The sequence below is a fragment of the Priapulus caudatus genome, unplaced genomic scaffold (genome assembly GCF_000485595.1).
Source record: "Priapulus caudatus unplaced genomic scaffold, Priapulus_caudatus-5.0.1 Scaffold134, whole genome shotgun sequence".
Classification (NCBI taxonomy): Eukaryota; Metazoa; Priapulida; class Priapulimorpha; order Priapulimorphida; family Priapulidae; genus Priapulus; species Priapulus caudatus.
This window is the reverse complement of record NW_014577195.1, coordinates 532311-532518: the sequence shown is the minus strand read 5'-3', so window position 1 is coordinate 532518 and position 208 is coordinate 532311.

Sequence of the window (208 nt, the reverse complement as noted above, 5' to 3'; positions counted from 1 at the left end):
TTGTGTATATATATACAATTATTATATACAATATCGTGTTGTATGTATGTAATATATTGTGTATATATATGCAATTATTATATACAATATCGTGTTGTATGTATGTAATATATTGTGTATATATATACAATTATTATATACAATATTGTGTTGTATGTATGTAATATATAGTATATATTGTGTATATATGTGTAACACCCGCAGGTGT